Below are 25,614 nucleotides of genomic sequence, written 5' to 3'. Positions count from 1 at the left end.
GCTTTACTTGTGTGAAATGTACACCCCACTGTGCTGTTTTTGTGTGTAACTTAGCATGCGTGCCTGGAACTTTCCATTGTGGCACAGAATTAGGATGTCATCTTTTTGAAAACGGTTTAAACGGGGTAGTAGCAACACTGCTCATTACTGAACCATACACTGAAGTGACATGAACCACTGGGACCAGCTCCCCCCACCACACACACATCATGGCACGTAGATGACAACCACCCAGCCAAAAGCCGGGTAAGGTGCACTCCAGTTTTAGAGATGTTAAAATGTGTGTGTGGGTGGGGGGGGGGGAGCAAAACAAATCAAACAAAAAATGTGTGTCTTAGTACTGACAGATTCTTTATTTGACCAAACTCTAGTCAGACTCCTGAACCTTCTCCAGCGCCCATGTGTGTCCTTCATGTCAAATCCAGTTTTAGCAAGAACCTGGCTAAGTCAGTTCAACCAGAAACCCCAGCCTTTATATCTGGTGACCCTCAGTGTCTGACCAGGTTCCTCACTCTCCACCTTCCCCAAGTGATGATGCTTGATCGTCCCAAACTGCCTTCAGCAGGATTCCTTTTAGGTGTGCTTAGCTAGAACCCCCCTTAGCACTAATGTTTCCTCTCAGTAATTTTTCACCCCCTCAATCCACCCTGTTCCCAGACTCTAAGCCCCCACTTCTCCTTGTTGCATGAGAGGCTGAGTGCCCTCTCTCCTCCCCACGGCAAACTCCCCCTGCACCGGGCCCTGCACCCAACTCAGTGGTCCTCAAGAAAGTCTGCCTGACTGTCTTGAACAAGCACCATTCAATATACCATTGAACCTTGAACAATACAGGTTTGAACTGTGAGGGTCTTTGCAGAATTGTTTCCATAAATACAGGACGGTACTGTATATGTGTCTTCTCTTCCTTATGCTTTTCTTAATAACATTTTCTTTCCTCTAGTTTATTTATTATAAGAATACAGTATATAATACATATAATATACAAAACATGTTAATCAATTCTTTATATTATCAGTAGATTATTAGTAGTCAAGCTTTTGGCCAGAGTCAAAGTTATATGCACATTTTTTAGTGCGTGATGGGGAGGGGGGTCAGCTCCCCCAACCGCTTGGCTCTTCAAGGGTCAAATGTGTGTCAATTTCGTCGGTACACATGAGCTATGTTGGTAAGTGCTCTGTACAAGTTAGAAAGAGACAAACTTGCATTTTCACTATGCTATTTTCTCTTTCTGTCAGTACACACACACACATACACGAACTTGGATATAAATCCTGCCTTTGGTCAAATGTCTAAAGCCATGGGCAAGAAATTAATATATTCATTTATTTAAGAAATACTTAATGAGTGGTTGCCATGGGCAGGTGTGAGTCATTCAATGGTGATCTCTGTTTTTTGGGAATTTATAGTCTAGTCTGTTTTTCTCCAGATGTGATCTGCGGATGAGCTGCACTAAACTGGCACGGGCTATGTGTTAAAAGGGCAGATCATGGGGCCCAACCTCAGACCCATTTGAGCAAAATCTCTGGTTGGGAACCAGGAATCTGCTCCTAGGGGACTTCCAGTGCCCCAATCTTTGAACCTGGCAGTGGATCGTAACAGATAATAATAGAGAAGCAGACGAGGGGCTTGGCTCTGAAGCATTATTGCACCATCTGCCTCCCCTCCCCCACTCCAGGGCCCAGGGAAACTGTGATCCATGATACAGTCACGTACCTGTACCAGACTCCCAAGGAAATGAGAAGATCTGAAAGATCATAACTCACAAGGTTATGCTGGGGCATTCATCACCTGCTTCTCCTGCCCTGAGACAGGTATGCTGAATTCTACCGTGCACACTGTCACTGGTTAAACACAAAATGTTAGCTAGAAAATGCTCACATTAGGCTGACATTTGGGTGTTTGCTGATGGCGGGAAGTCCATATTGACTGGGGAGTTCCTCTACCATTCCGACTCTCCAGATACACCCCAGCTAGAGGTGGGATTCCCTGTAGTCTAGCGCATCAGATGGTCATCTGAAATCAACCAGAAGCAACCCTAGCTACACGGTTTGCTGCTCCAGGGGTTAACATGGGCAGGTTGCTTTGGAAAACCTCTGATAGTGTTGCCCAGTGGGCTTTGGAGTTGGTTTTTACAAAGCTGAGTGACTGCCGGAAAGCCCTTGGGCTCCCCAGCCTCATTTCCTGCTGTATAAAATATGGACAATTAAATTCATTATCCAGAGTGTTATAAGGAATCAGTTAAATAAGGCAGCCTATAAAATGCTTAAAAGAGTGAATAACGCTGTGGCTACTATTATGATGATAAAATTTCCTCATCTCCTCCTGCCTGTTCTCCTCCCCTTCCTGCTCCTCCTCATCCCAGGTTCTGAGGTCCTAAAAGACCTGGTGCTCTCAACCTGCCAGGTGGTGGGGCTGCTTCACTTGAAGCATCGACTGACTTTGACCTGTTGAGGCCCCTTTGGCTCTGGAGCATCTATTAGTTTCTGTGGCCACTGTAGCAAATTGCCACATGCTCAGGTGGCTTGAAGCAATAGAAATTTACCCTCTCACAGTTCTGGAGGCCAGAAGTCCACAATCAAGTTGTCAGCTGGGCTACGCTCTCCCCCTGACTCCTGACGATCCTTGGTGTCCCTTGGCCTCATGAGGCTACATCACTCTAGGATCTCCCGGACTTGAGGCTACATCTTTAAATGTATGGTTATTCTGTTCAGGGCTCAAACTTCTGTGATTGCCACAGATATTAATCAGCATTTATTTTTTGTTTTATCAAGTTTTTAGGAAAACATTTGATGTCCTATAGGACCCTGATTCAATTAGGAAGAAAGCGGAAAGTGTGAGGGACAGGATGGAACAAGGGGTGTGCTATTTATCTTTTATGTAGTGAGGTATGCTTGGCAAATAGCATTGCATTTGTTTCAGGTGTACAAATAATGATTTGATACTCATATGTGTTGCTAAATAGTCGCCATGTCTAGTGAATATCCATCAACACACACAGTTGCGATTTTTCTTCTTGTAATGAGAATTTGTAGGATCTATTCTCAGCAACTTCCAAATACAGGTGTCCCCCACTATCCAAAAGCAGTGTTTGGATTGAAACCTTTCTTAAGCTGAACTAATGCAAAGCTTATAAGTAACTATTGCTTTATATGATTAAAAAAAAAGCTGACCATTCCTAGCCCCCTCCCACCCAATAGCCTCTTTTAGGCTTTTCTGACACATTAGGAACAGATCTTGCTAATGAAAGCAGATAAATAAATCAAGATAATGCACAGATGCTCACAGACACAGTTCAAAGCTCTGGCTGCTTGATACTGAGATACTGAGTATAGTTCTGGGGAAGGAGGTAGGAGGTGCCACTCTTCCCAAGAGGGCTAAACACTATCTCTGTAGTGCTGCAAAACAAACACTGTCCACTCTCACCACCTTTATTTAACATAGTACTGGAAGCCCCAGCCACACCATTCAGATAAGGAAAAGAAAGAAATGGCATACAAATTGGTAGGAAGAGGTAAAACTGTCATTATTTGCAGAGGACACGATACTCTATATAGAAAATCATAAAGACTCCACCAAAAAAAAAAAAAAAAAAAAAAAAAGCCTACTAAAATGAATTCAGTAAAGTCGCAAGATACAAAATCAATTTGCAAAAATCTGTTGCATTTCTAGACACTACTAATGAAGCAGCAGAAAGAGAAATTAAGAAGACAATCCCTTTGACAATTGAACCAAAAATAATAAGATACCTAGAAATACACCTAACCAAAGAGGTAAATGACCTGGTCTCTGAAAAGTATAAAACACTGATGGAAGAAATTGAAGATGACATAAAGAAATGGAAAGATATCCCATGCTCATGGGTTGGAAGAACAAATATTGTTAAAATGTCTATAGTACCCAAAGCAATCCAGAGATTTAATGAATGCTATTTTTGCTTCTCACCTTTATTTTGTAAAATGGAAAATCCTCTTCAGATTTCTTTCAGTTAATGAAAATGGACTAATGCTGGTCTTTCGTAAAAGTAGAGTGATGTACCACAAACTTGAAAGCAGGGGATTTTCTGTATACGATATGGTATTATTAATTATGGTCACTATGCTGTACATCTTCAGGACTTATTTTGGGTAGTTTTATAAAAGTGCATTCCTGGGCAAGCCCCAGCCTCTGGGATCAGCACTTAGGGTGGGGTCCAGGCCATGTGCTTCCAGCCCAACCCAAGTGTCTTGGTGAGATCTCCTGGCCCGCATTATTCCTACAGTTCCTGTGGCAGATCTGCAGTTTGCGCTGCACTAGAGCTGACCCCCCAATTCTGGGAAGGAGCAGCCTGAGAGTTATGGGAAGAGAAGCAAAATGGGAAGAGGGTGGTTCTGGAAACCAGGAGGAGGAAAAGTTCAATATTGGCTATGCTTTGATGATAGTGCCTCTCCCCAGGAAGACATGATTGGCCAGAAGTGAGGCCTGGACACTGGGGTTTTTAACCCACCCCCACCCCGCCCTGGGTGATATCTTGGGAGGCAGCCAGGAATGAGAACCCCTGTGATAGCAGATATCAAATAGGGTGAAAGTTTGGAACAAAACAATGGATTTGTCCTTAGGAAGTAGCCCAGCCCCATGAGCCAGGGGACTCAGTTCAATGTGGAGAAGAGGGAACATATTAATTAGATTTTCTTATTTTCTATATTCTGATACTCTGACACCTGGTGCCTTGCCCACTACCCTGGGGAAGCTGCCCTTCCCAAGGCTGGCCAGTTCCTAGAGATACTAAACAACTCACTGGTAAACACACTCTTCAAATACAAATCACTCATTCAGAGCCCACCACCCCTCCTTTATGGGGATCCCACACTTTGGGCTACTGTCCACTTGCTCTGATTACCTCAGCCACGTACTGGACAACCAGGAACAGCCCTTGTGTCCCAGAGCCCAATCCTAGGCCTGTCACCCTGTCTTTCCCATGGCTTCCCATGGCAACCACAGTAAAAGCTCTTGCCCAGTACTGTGCCCCTCTCCCTCTACCTCCTAGCTGACTCTGGTACTTTCCTAGGAGGCCTCCCTTGGTGCAGTGTGCCCTTCCTGTTGGGAACTGAGAGCAATAAACTATCTTTTCAATGGCAGTCATCTCTTCATCTATTGGCCTCAACACACCTGATAATAAAAATACCCCTATATCTTAAAACAAGGAGTTGCAAGCTCGGTTCTCAGCACGGCCTTTGCCCCAGATACAAAATGAAGGGAGCATGACATCTGTCTCCTGTGGTTGTTGCAGGATCACTAAGCAGATGGCCATGATGGAGCTTTGGAAATTAGAACCAGAAAACATAAAGTGCATTCGCGACTTGACCATCAAAATTAATATCGCAATGGAAAAGATACAATATTAAGCACATCATTTCCTTTAAAAAGGTATGGTAAAACACACAACACATAAATGTTACCATCTTACACATTTTTAAGTGTGTAGTTCAGTAATGTTACTGATAAAACTAACACTCTGTACCCACCACCCCATTCCCTTCCCCCTCAGCCTTTGACAACCACCATTCTACTTTGTGTTTCTCTGGATCTGACTACTCTAGGTACTCCGTATAAGAACACTATTTTATTCCAATGCATATTTATGTTCTTGTAGGAGTGGGTTGGGTGGAAGAAACAAGCCTGAGAAGGAGATCGGGGGGCTCAGGATTTATTTATTTATTCTTTTTTTAAATTTTATTTCTTTTCAGTGTAACAGAATTCATTATTTATGCACCACACCCAGTGCTCCATGCAATACGTGCCCTCCATAATACCCACCACCAGGCTCCCCCAACCTCTCACCCCCCACCCCTTCAAAACGCTCAGAGTGTTTTTCAGAGTCCATAGTCTCTCATGGTTCATCTTCCCTTCCAATTTCCCTCAACTCCCTTCTCCTCTCTGTCTCCCCAAGAAGAACTTAAACAATTCATGGAAACCAATGAGAATGAAGATACTTCGGTCCAAAACCTATGGGATATAGTAAAGGCAGTCCTAAGGGGGAAATACATAGCCATCCAAGCCTCCCTCAAAACAATTGAAAAATCCAGAATACACCAGCTGTCTATACACCTTAAAGAACTGGAGAATCAACAATAAATGAAGCCAACTCCACACACAAGAAGAGAAATAATCAAGATTAGAACAGAGATAAATGAGATAGAAACTAGAGATACAGTAGAATGAATCAGTGAAACCAGAAGCTGGTTTTTTGAAAGAATAAGATCGATAAACCATTGGCCAAACTAATCCAAAAGAGAAGAGAGAAGGCCCAAATTAATAAAATTATGAATGAAAAGGGAGAGATCACAACTAACACCAAGGAAATAGAAACAATCATCAGAAGTTATTATCAACAGTTATATGCCAATAAGTTAAGCAACCTGGATGAAATGGATGCATTCCTAGAAAACTATAAACTTCCAAAATTGAACCAGGAAGAAATTGACAACCTGAATAGACTGATATCTAGTAACGAGATTGAAGCAGTGATCAAAAACCTCCCAAAAAACAACAGCCCAGGACCTGATAGATTCCCTGGGGAATTCTAACAAACTTTCAAAGAAGAAATAACTCCTATTCTCCTGAAGCTATTTCAAAAAATTGAAGCAGAAGGAAAACTTCCAGACTCTTTTTTATGAAGCCAGCATTAGGCAAAGACCCCACTGAAAAGGAGAATTTCAGACCAATATCACTGATGAATATGGATGCTAAGATTCTCAACAAGATCCTAGCAAATAGGATCCAACAGCACATTAAAAAGATTATCCACCATGACCAGGTGGGATTCATCCCTGGGTTGCAAGGATGGTTCAGCATTCACAAATCAATCAATGTGATAGAACAAATCAATAAGAGAAGAGAGAAGAACCATATGGTCCTCTCAATTGATGCAGAAAAAGCATTTGACAAAATCCAGCATCCGTTCCTGATTAAAACGCTTCAAAGTATAGGGATGGGGGAACATTCCTGACCTTCATAAAATCTATCTATGAAAGACCCACAGCAAATATCATCCTCAATGGGAAAAAGCTTGCAGCCTTCCCATTGAGATCAGGAACACGACAAGGATGCCCACTCTCACCACTCTTGTTCAACATAGTATTAGAAGTTCTAGCAATAGCAATCAGACATCAAAGAGAAATAAAAGGTATCCAAATTGGCAATGAAGAAGTCAAACTCTCTCTCTTCACAGATGACAGGATACTTTATATGGAAAACCCAAAAGACTCCATCCCCAAACTACTAGAACTCATAAAGCAATTCAGTAATGTGGCAGGATACAAAGTCAATGTACAGAAATCAGTTGCTTTCTTATACACTAACAATGAAAGCACAGAAAGGGAAATTAGAGAATTGATTCCATTTACTATACACCAAGAACCGTAAAATACTTGGGGTTCAGGATTTAAATCTGAATGAGGCTGTTGGTGCTATTGGCTAGAATTTTCCCCAGAGCCTGGATTGAGCCAGGTATTAGCATAGCTGACTGTCTCCTTTAACCCTTAACACAAACCCCCAAGTGGGGGTCATTTCTACTTAGAGAGATTGAATAACTTCCCTGTCCAGGGTGACAGGGCTGATAACTGGTTGAGTGGGTCTTTGAACGCCTCTCCAGTTAACATCTTGTTTCATCCCTGGGTGGAGGGTCATCTAGGTTGTCATGACCTCTTTTCTTGCCAGCTCACTGGCATCGTGCACTGTAGCCACTCGGGAAATGCCTGCCTGCCTGGATCTCCAAGAGACAGTCCCTGGTGTGAACACTGCCACCAGCCTACTGGGGTCCCCTTGAAACAAAGAGCTGAATTTGGAGAAATGCCTGCTAATGCTGGTCCAAGTTCTTGTTCTGGAGAAACCATGTATCCAGGGAGTCACACTTCAAAGAAACTGCATCAGAGCAATGGTAATTATTGCTTTGAAATTGACTACCAGCCATTGTGTTCAATATCATACATGGTCCCTCTGAGATCCGGGACAATTTGCTCGTACTTGTTTAATTTACAAAACAAATATAACCTGTTGTTACCTTAAAAGAATTGATTTAGAAATTCCTCCTCTAGGAATTGATTCTTGGGAAACAATTATTGACATTTGCAAAGATTTAGCAGCAAGGATGTTTACAGCAATAGTACTCATAAAGGACAGAAGTGCATTCTAAGTTCCATGACGGTAAGGTGGTCAGAGGGGCGGGACCTGGAGTTAACCAGCTCGTGGGTTAAATACTAAGTATTAGCTCTACCATTCACAACTGTGGAGAAGTTGGATGAGCCCCGTGCCTTTGGTTTCCTCATCTGAAAATGGGCACAGAGAGATTCCCTGTCTCCCAGTGCTCTTGGCAGAACACTGCAGTGCCTAGAATATGGTGAGTGCAAGTCAGGCCAGTTTTTATTACTTCTGCTCCGCCACATAACATCCCCAAACAGAATTTCATCAGGCATAAAAAATCACACTGGACACTCATATTCAATGGCATGGAAAGGGAAAGATATTCATTAAATATCATGTGGGAAATGAAGGTTAAAGAATAGTTTATAGAGTTTGATCCTTCATTTATAAATGTGTACATTAAAAGAAAGACCATTCGCAACGGTTCTCTCTGGCCACCTCCCTGCCTCTAGTGCCCACTTTCATAGCAGCCAGGGGCTCCTGGTAAAATGTAAGTCAGAACAAGTCACTTTTGTGCTTCAATTGTTCCAAGGATTCCAAACTCACTCAGAAATGAGAGTGAAAGCCAAGCATGTTACTGACCAACCTCCATCTCCAGCTTCCCTCTTATGTCAGCATCTCCTTCGTTTCCCTCCTCTCTTCCTCTGCTCCTCCACATTGATTTCCTCATGGTGCTGCCAACAAATGGGGTATCCCTCTGCCTCAGGGCCTTTGCACTTGCCTTTCCTTCTATCTGAAAAACTCCTGCCCCTGCTATCTTCATGTCTCCTTCCTTCACTTTCTTCAAAAGTCACTTTGGCAATGGTTCCTTCTCTGTCCATCATATCTATAATGTTAACAACCATCCCACTGATAGTTCATATCCACTCTCCCTTCTAAGCACTTATCACAAGAAGACAGGGAACCTGTCAATGTAGGTCACTGTTGTATCTCCCGCACCAACTCCAGTTTTTACAACTTAGTAGTGGTTCAGTAATTGTTCACTGAATTTCCCTTTTCTTCCATTGCTAATCTATATGCGTGGTGCTTTCTGTAGGTGACACACCTTATTTTCTCTAATAAGAAAGGTCAGTTTGAAAAATGAGTAGCATTGTGCCTGTATGTGTCAGAGTTGACCTCTAGAGGCATAGATGTGTTGGGCAGGGATGGGAGACAAATACCGTGGGATAGAGGGAGCGAGAGGGAGACCAACCAAACCTGCGATTTCAGGCCACTTCCTAGACGCAACCAAGTCCTTTGCTAAATCAAGGGGCTGGAATTGAATACCACTTTTTATTCAAGAAAGCCAGCTCACTGATTTAAACCTAGGGCCAAAAATATTTCAATACCAGCCACTCCAACTTCTAATAATTTTCAACATATTTTTAGTGTTCAGGTTTCTAATAACATCAAACACATGCCTTCTCCAGCATGAGGAATAAATTTAGTTCAAAAGAAGTCAAGATGGAAAACATTTGAAGTTACGTGGTCCAGCCACAGGGGTGAGTCAGCCCCCAGGTTAGTAATTCCATGTGGGCTGTCCCCACATTCAGCTAGAAGAAGAGTTTCATTTGCTATAATGGAGGCTGAGTTCAGATTCCTTGAGATAATGTTTAATAATCAGCTCGAACACACAAACCTGGTGTGTGTTAACCTCATCTGAGTAGTATTAGCCAAAGGTCTGCAGTGTATGGGAGATGATGGCTTGATTCTTACTTGGAGACAAGGATTATTCTAGAAAAGAAACAGGGAATGTCCCAGGATCTGTCTTTGCTTTTCTCATATATCTTCCCTAACATATTGCCTTTCTTCCACGATTTCAAACACTATTCAGTCTCAATGCCACAAACCCAATCCAGCACCATTCCTTAAGCAACAAAGTCCATGGAAAAATCAACTGTTGGGTGTCTTATATCCAACATACCCAAACCAAAACTCAGCGCCCTCACCCCCAAATGGGACTCTCCCCCATTGCTCTGTATCTCAACAACCAGTGCCATGGCTCCTCCAGTTATCAAACAGAATCCTGGAGTCCTCCTTGACTTCCTGTTCCCCACTTCATTCCACAAACCAGTGTCTGTTCTCCACCTTAAGCATCTCAAAAATCAGCCCATTTCTCTCAGCTCATATGGCCACTGCTTGCATTTGGGGTGTCTTCCTCTCTCAACCAGGTCATAACAATCAACCAGCCCTAGGGTGCCCCTACCTTCCTCACTCCCACCACAGCCCACCCTCTGCTGCAGCTAGATCATCATTCCACAAAGGAAACTAGGCCAGCTTGCTTCTTGGCTTAAAGCTCATCCATGGTTTCCTACTAACCTTGGGATAAAGTCCAAGGTCCCTATGATTATTTACAAGGGTGTGTGGAGACTCATTAGAAGATTGTAAAATCAATTTTGAGGATCATAACCAGCACTGAAAAAAGCAGAATAGAAATAGAGTACTTTGTTCATGGTAAGGGTAAGTGTTCTGTGAATATTGTTTCATACACAAATATATCCTGAGTTATGACTTAAGTTGTATTTCTTGCTGTGTGTTGCAGTGAAGAATAGTTTGAAAAACACCAGTAGACAAGACCTGTCATGACCAACTCTCCAGATTTCCCTCTGCCTTCTCTTTCTGCTTGCAACATTCTCTAGGTACACATAGTAGTCTCCCTGAAGTCCTTTGCTTGCCCTGCACCCCCTACATACCCGACCTTAGCTTTGCATGGCTATTTATTACTTTTTGGATCTAAGCTTAAATGTCCCTTATTCATGGAAGTCTTCCTTGATCCCTAGGCAGGGGGATACGTCATGGGCCTATGTCCCCACAAAACCCCATCTTTCCCCATTGTAGCACATTACACTGTAGTGCAATCCATCCCACTTTGTGTCTGATTTCCTGCTGTTGACTCATGAAAGTAAGAATTCCATCTATCTTTTCATTTCTGTGTCCCTGGCACACAGCAGAGTACTCAACGTATAACAGGTTCTCAATGACTATGTGTAGAATAAACACACAAAGGAGCTCATTCATTAATTTCAGGGCCATCTATCAAAGGGCACTTGAGCCCCTCTGATGCCTAAGACCCAACGAACACGTAGAAACAAGTATGGCTGCATTATTGTCTGGAATTCAAAGATAACTGACATCTACAACAACAGACTGTATCTCCCCCAGAGAATGGCTCACAACCAAGTTCATGAGTAAACCATCCTACAGCGTGCTTCTATAGGAGGAAGGAAGATTCTTTTGTGCCCCAAGTAAAAAGCAAACCTCCTCCAGATCACACTTCCAGCATGAAAATAATTTATTTTATATGAAAATTTTCTATGGAAATTATATTTTTATTCCATAAAATATTACATATGAAATAAAGAGGAAACCCATGGTTTACTCTGAACCTTAATATTTTGGGGGCAATGACAAGCCAGACACAGGGGCTTTGCCAATCTTCTAATGCATCTACCCAAGGAAAAAAAAATACACTACAAATATCAGTTATTCACACCTCATTAATTCATTAATTTACAGTCATTCCTTATTAACTCTTTCTGAAGTCAAATTGGTATTGAGCAGAAGGGGAAGAGACTACAGAATTCTAGCCCCCAGGACTAGGAGTCTGAGAGCAGAGGCAGAGGGGGAAGAGAGCCTGGAAGGACATTCTCCAACTTCTGCCTCCATATAGTGGAGACAGAGGGCTTTGGGGTCAGCTGGGCCCAGTCCTGAGCCTCGCCATGCCCTGCTGCCTCAGTCACCCTGGTCAAGGCACTTAATTTACCAAAGTCACATTTACTTACCAGTAAAGAGGGGCAATAAAGTCTGTGCCCGATTCTGCTGGAAGAGTAAAGACAGAACTTTGAGGCTAACTGTAGTGTAGGTTCTCAATATGGTGCCCATAGCAAGTAAGGTGGCTGGGGAAGTACCCTTAATGATGATGAGACATGGCAAGTGGGCTCTCTAAAACAGACAGAGTGGTCTCCCAGATCCCCAGAAAGCTTCACCTAGTGAGGCCCTGGTAGGGGTGGGGAACTAAGATCAGGAAACTCTCACAAACCCGGGGAAAGGCATGGGTCAGAGCATCTGCCATTACAATGAAAAGTCACATTGCCCAGGACTAAGGAACTCAAGAGAACTTTTTAAAATCATTAAGCTATATGACATACTTTTTCATTTGTTTCTTTTTCTTTTTCCTTTATGTGTATTGTGAGCTTCTGTGTCTGGTAATCATCCCCCCCAGCAATAAAAGTTTTCTTCAGTGGCTGCATCAGTTTGAGGAAATAATTATGGAGTGAATAACTCATGCTTTATTATTCCCTGTCAGCCCTCCAGTCAAGTTGTTTATCTGATGTAAATGCGCCACGGGAGAGTCCCAGGATGGCGTGTTCTCCATTTCCTGTGGTGCTGGAAGCAGGGAAGGAAATGAGAGGGGAAGGCCGGGCCAGCTGGACCCAGGGAAATCAAATACTCATCGCCTTTGTTCAAAATAATTTTAGCCGATACCTTTGAGAAAGCTAATATAAACCATGCAAGGGAGGCTTTGCATCTCTTCAAACATCTAATATAAAACATGCACAAAATCATCATCGGACTTTGAAAGAAAGGTGGTTTGTTTTCCTCAGAGAAGTCTGGAGGTCATATTTTTAGGGAGTTTCTATAAGAAATTTGTGAAAGTGAGAAAAGTGGGGGACCCACTTGGTCCTTCAAGTTTGAGGTGAGGATTGGTGTAAAGTGGGGCTGATTGTATTGGCGGGGGTGGGGGGTGGAGTAGAATGAGTGGGTAGTAGGTCTTCCCTCCAGTTCACCAAAGTGGGTGTGATAGTGAATTTTGTGTGTCAGCTTGACTAGACCATCCCAGACTAGATATGGGTTGAACACTGTTTTAGATGTCTCTGTGATGGTATTTTTCAGATGAGATTGACATTTAATCCAGTAGGTTTTGAGTAAAGCTGATTAGGCTCCAAATTGTGGGTGGGCTTTATCTAATCAGTTGAAGGCCATAAGGGTAAAAGATGACCTTCCTGAAGGAGAAGGCATTCTGCCTTCAGGCTGCCTTCAAACTTGAGCTGCAACATCAGCTCTTCCCTGGGTCTCCAGCCTGCCATCATGCCCTGCAGAATTCAGACTTATCAGCCCCGACAACTGTGTTAGCCAATTCCTTAAAGCAAATCCACCCACCCCCATCCATGCATCCTATCAATACTGCTTCCCTGAAGAACCCTGATTAATACCGGAGATGAACAGTTACCCAATCCAGATATGAAGAAGGTAGTCAAAGTGAGGAAGGAGTCATCGAGGGGGCCCTGGTAATTATAGATCTCCCAGAATATTTGTTGATGAGGGCAAGTAGAGTTAGGCTAACTTCTGAGTAGTGAAAGTCAAAAGAGATGCTTGTGTGCCCAGCAAGCTGACGGCAAGCTGGTTCTGAAAGGTTCATGGTCTTACTTCTATGCCTTCACCCATTCATTCACAAAACAAAATCTGACTACAAGACACTCTCTGGGCACTGGGGATTCAGCAGTGAACAAAGCAAAGCCTGCCTTCCTCAAACTTGCAGTCTAGGAGAAAGGAGACCATAAATAGATAATTAAGGATAAGAAGAGAAATAAAGTAAAAGGATGGAGTTTGGTAGATTGCTTATCCTGAGGGTCTTCGATGTAGCAGACCCTGTGCTAGAACAATGAAATACTAGCCTCAGGGAGGCTACAGTGTCCTGCCAGAAGCCAACTACTTAACAGGCGGTTAGAGCATCAGCTCTGTAGGATGCCAGGCAGCATCCTGTGAGGCCAAGAACTCGCCGACACGTAAGAATTTTTCCCAGAGGAAGTGTCTCTGAGCTTCCCCACAGCTGGACTCCTCTTCAGGCCTTCTCTTTAAGGAACATTAGTGCACCTGTGAAGCCCTCCCAGGTGGGCTCTGAGGGGCTCCATTTTGGCTCAGAATGCTTTCTGGGCCCTGCTTCCTAAAGTCTTTACCTATTGAGTTAATCTAGACCGCAAAGTGGCCTCCTTCCTGGATGTAGAGTCACATAAAGTCTGCATTGTTTGTTTCTAGTCAAGGTAAGAAACATGTTTGTCTTGTACAGAAAATCCCAGGGGATGGGGAAGAGGGGGGAGTCTAAAAACTGGGGTTCTGGCAAGGAGGGAAAATTGGGCTGGGTTTCCACCTGCAGAACCCAAGTAGTTCAACGATGGTGGTCTCTGTGGTCGCCACAGAAATCACCAGAGGGAAGAGTCTGGAACTGGTTCTGCAGTGGGGGGGACTCCTGAACTAAACAGAAAGTGTTCTCTATTGCCAATGGCTTAATGGAAATAAGGGCTGCCCACACTGAGTGGAAAGTGGTGGCCTTTCTCTGCCATTATTAACTGTTCCTGAAAGGTGAGGCTCCATCCAGCATTAGTAACATTTGTAATTGGTGTGTCTTCTTCAGAGTCCTTTTATTTTGCTCAAGTGCCTGATGGAAATGCCCTCTTAATTGCTAGAGTTATGGTGCTAATAAGGCACCTCTGTGTCTCACGCAAAAGGACTGTGAGGGAAGCCCAGCTGGACACACACTGAGCATTAGTAACACCTGCAAATGGAATTAATGATTGCACCCCGGCAAGAGCAGAGCCTGCAAGTGAGCAAAGAAGTGGCATTGTGAATATTTTATCTTCTGGACTAGATATTATTTGAGAGGAGGGGGTTGCGTCTTTCTACATTTATATTCCTGCTACTGTAATTAGTAGAGAGATTTATATGTGAATAAGCAACATCAGTATTTATTAGATTGAAATGCATGATAGTGAGGTCTTAATTTTCCACATCGATGGCAGGAACATTTGTGGATAACATGAGTAGAAGTAATAACAGTAACATAAACAATAACTACATCCTAAAGACCTAAACAGATGACCTGAAACCATAAAAGTCTTAAAAGAAGACATAGGGGGAGATGTTCATGACATTGGATTGGGTAATGATTTCTTGGATTTGACACCAACAGCAGAGGCAAAAAAAACCCAAAACAGACAAATAGGACTATATCAAACTTCAAAATCTCTGCACAGCAAAGGCTATAATCAACAGAGTGACAAGGCAATGAATGGAAAGAGAGAATATTTGCAAATCATTTATCTGACAAGGTTTTAATACCCAGAATATATGGAGAACTCCCACAACTCAACACAAAACAAAAATAATCAGATTAAAAAATGAGCAAAAGTTTTGAATAGACAGTTCTCAAAAAAAATATATAAACAGCCAACAAGCTTATGGAAAAATGCATAAGATCACTAATCACCAGGGAAATGAGAATCAAAACTATAGTGAGATATCACCTCACGCTCATTAGGATGGCTATTATCAAAAACCAAACCCCAAACCAAATACGACAGGAAAAAACAAGTGGTGATGAGAATATGGAAAAATCCCTTGGACCCTTGAGCAATATTGGTAAATGGTGTGCTTGCAATGGGAATCAGGATGAAGGTGCGTCAAGTAATTAAAAACAGAATTACCATGTGACCCAGCAATCCTCTATCTGGATGCATATCCAAAAGACTTGAAAGTAAGATCTCAAAGAGCTATTTGCACACCTGTGTTCACTGCACCATTATTCACAATAATCAAGAGATAAAAAACAACCAAAATGCCCTTCGATGGATTAATGGAGAAACAAAATATGGTAATATACATCCAATGGAATATTATTTAGCCTTGAAAGATGAGGAAATCCTTTCATAAGCTACAACATGGATGAACCCTGAGGATATCATTCTAACTGAAGTAAGCCATTCAAAGTAAGACGAATACTGTATGATCCCACTTACATGAAGTATCTAAAACAAACTTGAAGAAACAAAACAGAATGGTAGTTGCCAGAGGTAGAGAGGAAAGGGAAATAGAAAGTTATTTGACAGGTATGGAATTTCAGTTTTACCAGATGAAAGAGTTCTAGAAACCTACTGCACAAAATGTGGTTGAAATGCCAAAAAAAAAAAAAAAAAATGTGTAGGAGGACAAAGTCCAAGTTATGTGGTATTAGCAAAATTAAAACTGGAAATATTTTACAATGAAAAAAATATTACTATTTGTTGGTCACTATGTAGCAGGTGACGAATTAGGCTCCTTACCTACATTACTTCACATTAAACACAGCAATGCACCCTGCTGAGGTTGGGACTATTAACTCGATTTGCAGAGGAAGTAGCTAAAGCTGAGAGGGTGAGCAGAGTGTCCAATGTCACATGCTTAGACTGATAATGGGCTCTACATGATCCTACTAATAAATGGCTGGGCTGGGTGAGACCTCACCTCAAGCCCATTCTTGTAACTAACAACATATTGCGTGGCAGTCGGAGGAGCGGGGCTCAGGCACAGCTGTGATGCATGCTAGGTACCAGGGAAGGAGGCAGGCTTCTTTTTTTGCCAGAGAGGGATGAGTAACGGCTCTTGGGCACTCTGAGGAGTGCACATTAGAAAATTTTGACTTATAGTATCATATTAGTTTTAGATGTACACATAGCGCTTTAACACCTGCGGGGAGTATACATTTCAAAGTCAATACAGAGGGTCTGGGGAAGGCTCGTGGAAACACCCCATTCCCCTGGTCCACTCAGCCTCCTTCTCTCCTACAATCTCTTTCCTCTTCCTATCCCATCACTTCCTGTGACCTCACTTCCTGTTTCCTGCTACCATTCAGGGGAAGTAAGGGGAACAGAACCTCCCCAGGCCACTTGTCAAACCCATGCTGCTGATTCTCTGTGTACAGACTATCCTCCCATGTCCAGGGCTGACCTGTTCTTGGTTTTGAGGTCAACCCTTCCCTATAAGAGTACTACGCCCATTGATTCTCCTTTTTGTCTCTTGCAATGCCCAGTTTCCTTCACTATTGAATCATTCCCACTTAAGCAAAACTGCTTTTTTTTAGGACACCCAGTGATCTCTGCAGAAAGGTGTTCCTAGCGTATTCCATGGCCAAATGAATCATTTTAGCAATCCTCCTCTGTACCACACAATTATATTCAGTGATAATGACTGTTTTCTTGATTCATTCTCTAGTTTTAAAGCAATTAACAATTTAGGAAAAAAATTTCTATTATAAAGCTAATCAAATTCAATATATTTGGTGACTGAAATCTGCACTTATCAAACCAAAATGATACACCTTGCAGTTTGTGTGCTATTATACTGTTCCAAATGTTCAACACAAAAACTTCAGTTGGGCTCACAAAAATGACAGAATTGAAGTAATGCAAGGTCTGTTTAGGTAAGTATACATTTCTAAGTCAATGAAGATTTGTTTTGACAATCTCCCTGCCACTGTCTGAGCTCAGGGAGAACCCAGAGCCACTGCAGAAAAACTCCTTTTTAAAAGCAACAAAAAGCTCCCAAAAGCAGGTGCTTGATTTTGCTCACTTTCATCATGAAAAATGACTAGGAATGTGCCTGCTTGCTTGGCTGAAGGTGTCCTACAAAGCTTTGGCCTGCAATGGCAAATGTGTGGCACAGACTCTTTTCACTGTGCCCTTCTGAGATCTGGGTAGATGTCACTATTCAGTCGTGGCCCCAGGTGTGGTCTCTGAGATGTCCACCACTCACCAGCAACTACTGTTGATTACAAGAGTTAGCATGTGAAATGACATTTATTTGCCATTCTTCATTTAAAAATATTCAGTGTACATATGTTGATCTCATGTTGAATTCTGAAGCTTAGTTTGTAATTTATCTGACGGATTAAGAGAGTTAGATGTGTTGATGTAACAGGAGATGGCAGCTCTGTGGGCCCTAATCCGCCCCCCACGGTGATGGCTCACAGCACTGGGTTCCCTAGAGACCCTGAGGGCAGCTCGAGACCCCTCATTCATCTCAACTCTGCAGAAGAGTACTCTCCCTGGAGTGCAAAATTCTATACTTCTTTTAATTAATTGACTAGTTAATTAATTACTTTTTAAATTAAGAATCATCCAGCTTCAAATGTCAACAAAATCTCCACTTCCAATTGTCATCTCTGCTTGGCTCTTTCAGAGACTTCTCTTACTCAACACGCCTAAACCAAAGCCATGTTCTTCCCTTCTGAACAAGGGCCTTTGCCTCCGGGTCTTGGCACATGACCCCACCATCCACCCAATGCATGAGCCAGAGGAACTTGGGGCTGGACTACTATATTCCCTTCTAATTCATCAGCAGTACCTGTTCATTTTATCTCCCAGTCTCATTTTGCTGCCCATTTCTCTCTAGACACCAATCATGCGGTGAATCATAATCTGAATTAGCATATTAAAGACGTGAGGAGTTCTGTACAGAAGAAACTTCTAACTTGGTTAACTGAGGCTTTCCAAATCATATTTGACCCTGGAGAACTTGATATCTGCACCCCATCTCCCAAGACTGTTCTTTGGGAGACATCCCCTGACTTCTCTCTGGGGAGGTCCTATCGCATTTCCACTCTGTCCTGATCAGGAGTGAGGCCACCTACCGAAGCTATGTTGCTGGGCCTCAACATGTTTCGTGGCTCCCTTTTCCTTCCCTTCCCTCATAGAAGGAATGAGGCCATTGAATCCATTCAGCATGGAGCAGACTCCATGATGAATGTGAGCAACGTCAAGTGTTTGGAAGCTTCTTACTGTTTTTAACCAACAACATTTCAACAGTGACACCAGGAAGTTCTCTTTAAGTTTCCAGAGAACAGGCCTGAGCACTCTTCTAGACAGTATGAACAGCACCAACATGTGGCCAAAAAGAGACCACGTGCTTTTACAGGCTTCAGAATTCACCTATTGGACGATTTACTCAGATGCTTCTGCCTATGTTTCCTTTCCCTTCCTGCCTACATTGCTTTTTCTTATAGGGACACATTTAATAAGGCCCACACCAACCCCCAGACCAGGGAGGTGGCCCGGCAATCAACCACATTCTCCCTTATGCGGTGTGAAATTTTGGATGCTCTGATCTCCAAAAATCACTCACTTGTTCAGTGATTTTTTTTTTAAAAAAGATTTTATTTATTTATTTGACAGAGATCACAAGTAGGCAGAGAGGCAAGCAGAGAGCAGGGGGCGGGGGGAGCAGGCTCCCCGCGGAGCAGAAAGCCCAATGCAGGGCTCGATCCCAGGACCCTGAGATCACGACCCGGGCCGAAGGCAGAGGCTTTAACCCACTGAGCCACCCAGGCGCCCCTTGTTCGGTGATTTTTAACTAGCATGTTCATTTAGATTTCTATTCACACACAAGTTTATTTATTCAACTTCTTGTGCTAGACACTGTTTTAGATGCTGGGGATTCTGTGGTGAATAACACCATCAAAATCCCTGCATTCAAGGGGCAGGGAGATAGACTATAAACAGTTAAATAACAAAAACTATGAAAACCAAGTCTGATGGTGGTAAGTGCTGTGAAGAAAAATAAAGCGGGGCTGCAGGCTGATGTACAGCCTTTTGAATCGGGTCATTGTCTAGGGAGGCTGTATAAACTGGTTGCTTGGGGTTGAACACGGTGAGTGTCTCATGAGGGAACCAGAGGCCCCTATAGGTTGATGGGCCACACGCAGGTACCGTGGAAATGCACCACTGTCTAGGATTGGCCTTTTAACAGGTAGTGGGCATTGGTAGTGTCCTCTTCTATCTCTTTTGTAAATAGGCATATGCACAAATGTGGGTCAGGACTCTTTCGTGTGCGCAGAAAAAGAATCACGTGCTTTAAAAAAATTCCTGTGTTAGCAGATAAGCTTAAATCATTGCCTGTGCCTAAAAATGTGCATGTTTTCTGAAATACGCATTTCAAGAAATGTTTACTTCATCTTTGAGTTTAAATATAGAAAGTGATTCTTGGAGACTGGCTTTTTTCTAACTTTGGCCACAAGATGGCTTTGAGAGGGACACAGGAATGGAGAAGTGAATGACTCCTTTGCACACCCACTTCCAAGTAGGATCTGAGACTGCTGCCTGGATGTCCTCTGTACCAGCAGGGCCGGGAGCCAGGCTCCCTCCTGTTACCTGAGCTGTCTTCACAACCAAGTACTGCTTCCCTATACAGGCACTCACCACATCATAGATAAAATGTTGAGCTCCAGGAAAACATGGTTGGGCCAGTATATGGAGACCTTAGTAGCTTCTGTGTGTGGAGATAGTGGGATGGTCAGACAAGAGGGATGGTTTGGTAAAATTGTTTAAGTGCTAATGGATTTGAATCCGAACTATTCTCTGTAGGTTCTACCTTCATAGGGTACATTTCTCTGACCATCCCAGCCTGAACACCAGCTTCCTTCTCTAGAATCCCAGATGCTCTCTGTCTGGCTCCACTGATTTCACTCCCATAATGCCCTGCATACACACTTCCCCCACTCAGTGGTGGTTGACCAAGTGGGTAGAGAACAGAACCTCTCCCGCTTCCCTTGGAACCATCTGGGGTCCAGTTACAAGGCAGAATCAAACTTACTAGATCTGGGGTGGGGCCCGAGACTGTGCACCTGGGAGTTACCAAGCTCCCAGGTGAAGCCTGTGTGGCTGGTCTGAGGGGGCAGAGTTTCAGGGCTGCTTGCAGACAGACAAACCTAGGTTCAAATTCTGCTCTTCCCTTATGTGGGCTTAAGCTCTTTATAACTCAGTTTTTGTTTTGTTTTGTTTTGTTTTGTTTTGTTTTACTTAAAATGGGCATAGGCACCTGGTAAGTTTGTGGATAATGGCTATTACCCATGTTTTGCGTATTCTTTTATGAGATGTCCGACGGGTGTGGCCACAAGAGAAGACAAAGGTGCAGGAAAATGTTGACTTCACTCACATGTCCTAGAGACAGAAGGCATGCCAATCAAGGTCACACAAGAAAGGCACCAGGGGGTCAGGAGGCAGAAGACAGGAGTGAAGGTTTGGGACACAGACTTATTGGGGTTTCCATGGGAAGGACAAACAGGGCAGGGCGAATATCCTAGAATAGCTAGTTTGAATAATTGTGGCCAACTTTGGGCTCTGGGGGTGGTCTCTAGTTGCCTGACACCTGGCCCTGGGATGACTAAGGCAGAGACTTGTAACCTGCTAGGCTAGGTGGGGCCAGACAAAGGAGGTCTGGCTCCAGATTGGTTAGCTTGCTCAGCGAGGGCTCCCCTCTGCCTGGCCTTTTGCCATCTCTAAGCATTGGCTAACGCTAGGAGAGGCAAGATCAGGAAGATCTTTGAAGATCCCAAAACCTCATAATATAAATAGAAGGTAAATTATATACAATACAAACATAAATGGGACTTCTAGATCATGATTCCTCACAGCTTTCATTGCTTCCTTTCATCATGCCATTGCTACAGGCCAATCCGCCATCTTCCGGCACTCCACACAGGGCTCATTGGGGTGTCTGGCTATCATGACGGCCATCCAGGTTGAGCATGCTGCCTGGCACGTAGCGCTCCCTGAATGGAGGCTGCATTGCTCTGATTATTTCCCAAATCCATATGACTAGCAGAAAAGAACCACTGTTACTTACCAGGCAAACTAATGAGGAGCTTTGTGTGCTGACTTTGAGGATGAAGCAGGATGTCCGCCACAAGCTGTGTTTATTCTGAGCAGCATGAGCTGAACATCAGCATTCTTCCTCCTCACTTGAATCTTAACCCTGAGCAAATCCATCAAGACCCTTCATTGAGAGGAACAAATGATAATGATCTTGATATGAAGCAGTTTAAACTTGCCTTGCTGTTACTTATAAACCAACTCCCAACCCAAACTGAGGAGAAATCCCCACCTGTCAAGATATTTTTCTCAAAGTGCTCAAAAATAGAACCGTCATCTGACAAATTCTGGAACTAATTGCCTTACACATAGCAGGCTGCTGGATGTGACCGGCCTCTCCCCTCTGCTCAGTGGTTCCCAAGGAAACGAGGTTAATACATTCACAACTGACATTTGCCTTGTGAATCCCAGTTCACTGCAGTAGGCATACAGCGTGCAGGAAGAGTGCTGAGAACATCGTTTCATGCATGTCCCCCCTTTGCCTGAAGTGCAACGCGTCACAACCAAAGATTAAACAAATGCTCAGTCAACCATCAAGAATTAATCAGCATCTACACTTGCCCCATACTTTAAATGCCTGCCTGGGTGTTCTGCTAATAAAATAGGGAAGCATTCAAAATCCCAAAGGGTAGTTAACCCTTTAGTTATGAGGAGTTAAATGTTCTTTTGGTGCATTTTGTAAGTTCTTCTTTTTCTTCTATGGATCTGTGTTACTTTTCAAAAAAAACAAACAAACTATAAAATACCAGTTCCCAGGAAACTGTAAATATTAGTAAGATAAGCACTCTTGTACGTTACCTAGATCTTGTTTCACATTTATAATCAGGAACAACTGTAGTAATGACAACAAAATCCCTAAATTCATTCACATCTCTTCCAAAATCTGTCCTTCCTGACTTCTGGTTTCTGACATGGACAACACTGTGGTTCAGGCCATCAACATGAAAACCTCAGAACTCTGGTTGAAGGTTACCTACTCTTTAACCTACAAGGCCCCTTGATGGCACCACTAAGTTCCTTGAAAAAATCCCGTTTGTTCATTCCATTGCTACTTTGTTTCAATAGCCTTAATCACCACCCTCTTCCTCATTCTTGTCATTTCTAGGTCAACAGTTTTAAGACCTTGAAGATAACATTCCATCATCTCCTTGCTTCATTACAATCTGAGAAGTCAACCGAAAGTCTGATTCCTTTATGTATAATCTATTTTTTAAAATTTCTTTCCCTGGATGATTTTAAGATCGTTTTAATTTACTTTTTTAAGGTAAGCTCTCTGCCCAATATGGGGCTTAAGCTCATGGCCCCGAGATCAAGAGTCACAAATCCCACCAACTGAGTCAGCCAGGTGCCCCAGTGATTTTAAGATCTTTTATCTATGGCATTTCTCTGTTACGATAGTTACAGATGTCTCTCTCTTTTTTTTTTTTTTTTAAGGTTTATTTATTTGAGAGAGAGAGAGAGAGAGCCCACATGTGAGGTGGGCGGGGGGGGGGCGGGGAAGAGGGAGAAGGAGAAAGAATCTCAAGTAGACTTCCCACTGAGCATGGAGCCCTGAGATCATGACCTGAATCAAAATTGAGTCAGACACTCAACTAACTGAGCTACCCAGGTGTCCTCAAATGTCTTTTTAAATATGCTGCTTGACATTAGTTGGGCTTCCTGATACTGATAAGGAAGCTAATTTTCTCATCATTTGTAAAAATTCTCAAGCATTATGTCATCCAATGTTCCTTCTCTGTCATCCTTTTTTCCTTCCTTTTGCAAACTTAGTTAGACATTTGAGAGGAGTTTTTTCTCTCTCCTTCTAAAAAGATTTTATTTATTTATTTGAAAGAGAGAGCACGCTTGAGGAGGGGAAGGGGCAGAGGAACAAGCAGACTCCCGCTGATCATAAAGCCTGACATGGGGCTTGATATCACAACCATGAGATCATGACTTGAGCCAAAATCAAGAGTTGGATGCTTAACCAACTGAGCCACCCAGGCACGCCTTCAAAGCAAGATCCTAAAGCAGAAGCCACACTGAAGTGACCAAAAGCCACCAATGAGACAACATTTCAATATCTCAATTCCTCTGCTTTTTCACCATTCGTTCTAAGAAAAAGTTGTAGTACCGGGTTAACTTTACTAAAACAAAGTTTATAAGTGGGCTGAAAACAGAATTAACTAACTTTGATTTAGTAAGTAGAATTCTACACCTAAAAATGGAAATATTAAGCCTGCTCTTGTACATACATATGACATATATTTGATATATATAGGATATACATATTCTATATATATTACTTTCCTCAAGTAATAACACCATGAATGGCAAGAGCCCTAAAATATAAATTCTCTGCAATTTAGCAAATGCAGGGACAATGCAAAGTCTAATATTAAACTTGAGACAGACTAAATACTGCATAATTAGCACACTTGAACCAAAGGCAGAAGAAAAACATGTAATTAAATCTGAATACTTTAGGAAGAAATAAAGATGGTCCAATAATAGCTAAATCAACCAGAATGAGAGTGATTATAAAAAGCAACCTCCGATTGATTTCCCCAATAAGATTTGAGACCAAATAGACCAAATTGGAAGAAAGAGGGGGAAATACACTTACTGATACAAAAAAAATGGAGATGATGTCATTTTAAAGAGCAAATGGTTGCTTTTCCAGCAGCACCCTTGAAGGCCGAGTTCCCTTATGGCTGGTAAGAGCAAATAAAAATTCATGAAGTTCGGTTTACGTGTGCTCATTAAATAATTACTGTGAGCAAAACCCAAGGTTAAGAGCTCTGGGGACAAAGGCTTAGTAAGGGGCTTGGTCCCTGCGCCGGTGCACTTAAGAAACGTGGTGGCAACCCCTTCAGTGAGAGAAAGTAAAGTGGGAACTAGAGCCGAATGTCCGAGTTCCTCTTTGTCACACAAGATCGGCGCTGTCTATGCTGTTGCTGAGACCAGGGCTCACCACAAGGACTGCTCAAAGGGCAATGAAAGGTGCTTCCGGTGGGAAACCTAGCCCAGCCCCCTTTTCAGTCTGCAGTTTCCCCCAAGCCCTTCCTTCCAGTTCAGTCACTGTTAGACTAAAGTACAGAACCCCCTCAGCCTAAGACACTTTAATTATGATCTTCTTCTTATTTTTTTTTTTTTTTTTTTTTTTTTTAGTAAGGGAATGGCAGAGGCAAAGGGAAAGAGAACCTTAGGCAGGCTCCAAGCCCAGCACCGAGTCCAAAGCAGGGCTCGATCCCAGGACACAGATCATGACCTGAGCCAAAATCAAGAGTTGGATGCTTCACCAACTGAGCCACCCAGGCGCCCTAATTATAATCTTATTTAAATAGGCATAAATAGAGACAACAGAGTGAACGACTTTTGTGGCTCTTACACAGCTAGAAAACCCAAGCAAACTACAAATGCAATACAGACCAAATAATAAAATTTTAAAAAATCAAAGGAAGAGCAATAAGCCTTCTGCTCATGCCGGTGCCAGGGACAAAGGAGTCACACGATGTGAATGTGTGGAATGAATGCTGGAGAGTGATTTTATCATTCTAGTGAGGCTTTTGAACTGATGTTATAAAGACATGGGGAAAGGGGGCAGCTGATGCTGTGCTGGAGCATCTCTGAACTCTTGTAGAGACAGCAGAACCTCTCCTTGATAAGGAAGGGGAAGGTGCTCAGCTGGGGTGGGGAGCAGTCTACCCTTGGCCGAGGGGCACCCCAGAGTCAGGGACGTCTGCCAGTCTAGTCCTGTGGACCCCCTGCCCCGTGGAGAGTGTGGCACAGAGTAGAAGCTGAACGTGTGTCTTAGCCCCTATGAGCTGCTATTAAAAATTACCATGGACTGATAACTTAGGAACAAAAATTTCTTCCTCATGGTTCTGGAAGCTAGAAGTCTGAGATCAGGACTCAGCATGGCTGGGCACTGAGAGTCCTCTTCTGGGTTCCAGACTTTTCCTTCATCCTCATATAGTAGAAAGACAGGGAGAAAGATATTGGGGTCTCTCTTTAGAAG

The 25,614-nt window shown here is 42.9% G+C and overlaps 1 protein-coding gene and 1 long non-coding RNA gene across 3 annotated transcripts in view; one reads left to right on the top strand and one right to left on the bottom strand.

Annotated features, from left to right (window-relative positions):
* The window catches only part of GPR45 (G protein-coupled receptor 45), a 43,764-nt gene extending 22,027 nt beyond the window's left edge, over positions 1-21,737 (bottom strand). Inside the window, exon 1 of the mRNA XM_082743637.1 lies at positions 21,589-21,737. The gene's annotated coding sequence lies outside the window, so the exon portion shown is untranslated. The remainder of the gene's footprint in view (positions 1-21,588) is intronic.
* LOC309870982 overlaps positions 1-25,614 on the top strand; it is a 62,775-nt gene that overhangs the window by 23,124 nt on the left and 14,037 nt on the right. The window lies entirely within an intron of this gene.

Source organism: Mustela nivalis (genome assembly GCF_964662115.1).
Source record: "Mustela nivalis genome assembly, chromosome: 8".
In the NCBI taxonomy this organism is placed as follows: domain Eukaryota; kingdom Metazoa; phylum Chordata; class Mammalia; order Carnivora; family Mustelidae; genus Mustela; species Mustela nivalis.
This window is presented reverse-complemented; position numbering and strand designations above follow the sequence as displayed.